Below are 1,353 nucleotides of genomic sequence, written 5' to 3'. Positions count from 1 at the left end.
TGTGAGGGTTTCTTGTAAGCTAACCAGGACGACAAAGTAATTAAACTTGGAATTGGGATCTAGATCCGGTTCATCTGATTTTGGTTTTGATTTTCGGTTGAAATTGTCCTGGCCCTGGGTAGATAGGAGTTACATATTGGATTGCTCACGGAATGAAGAAATTAAGACATTAATTAATTAGGGCATGTTTGGTTACTCCTCTCTATTTTTTCCTGGAATTGGTACTACATGGGATCTCTTCACTAAGAGATGTTAATTAATGTCGACTAAACAACTCTTCTATGATCAGATTTTCCTTTTTCTGACAACAAAGTCCCCACATTTGTTTAAATTTTGATTCGAAATAAGTTAAAACAAAATAAAATAGAAAAAAATTTGTTTAGAGATTCAAAATTTTAGTACATAATTAAAAAATAAATTCATCAAATGAATACAAATATGAATATAAACTATTAAAATAATTCATTTTGAATTTAAATTATATCAACAAGATGTTTCCATGGTCATCGATTAGATTAATTCATATATTATTATTTGACAACAATAAAATATTATACTTTACTAGACACAATAACTTGCCAATATATATATATATATATACCTTTCCTCCTAGGGGACTTAATAAAAATGAAATTTGAAAGTATTCACATCCTTCTCGATTATCATTTGTCATCCGTACAAATTTAAAGTTTACCAATTTTTGGATACACCATGAACTAGTAAAATGTCTTTGTCAGATGCAATTAGCAAGTGTGTTGGCCCTTTATATTCTCACATAAATAAGGTAGGAAAAAAACATCCAACGAGAGGACAATGTATATATGGAAGGTTACAATCAAATTGCTTGGCCCTAGTTCAACATTGAAATGGTCCAGTTCAACTGAGGTGGCTGGAATGAGTGTTGTCACTTTCTCCATAATTTGGAAAACAATGCTTTAGGTAGTAACATGAATAATAGGTGATTGGTTTGAACATATGAGAAAATATCTTTCATGCCGCCGCCAAGTTTTTTATGAAATTGAATTATGGGAAATATTTTTAGTCTGATTACTTTTGTATCTAACGCTTAAGACTGCCACCATTGTGTTAGAGGTACATATAGATTGATTAGAATCTTAAATACTTAGTTTATGTATTTCTACTATGTCCATAAAATTTGATTGGATCATGAATAGACCAACCGAATTCAATTCTCATGTGTAAGACAACCATCTATAAATCTAACAATTGAAAAATAAAAAAGGATAGAGAAGAACGGTGAGAGACCAATAACTTGGGCAGCAAGTTGAGAAAATATCTCATTTTCTACTTTCTCCTACCTAATGTTGATGTTACTTTGATGTAATTACTAGT

Source organism: Hakea prostrata, chromosome 1 (assembly GCF_041222555.1).
Source record: "Hakea prostrata isolate BN-2017 chromosome 1, UWA_Hpros_2, whole genome shotgun sequence".
NCBI lineage: Eukaryota > Viridiplantae > Streptophyta > Magnoliopsida > Proteales > Proteaceae > Hakea > Hakea prostrata.
The sequence above is the reverse complement of the archived record's forward strand: the minus strand, read 5'-3'. Positions refer to the sequence as shown.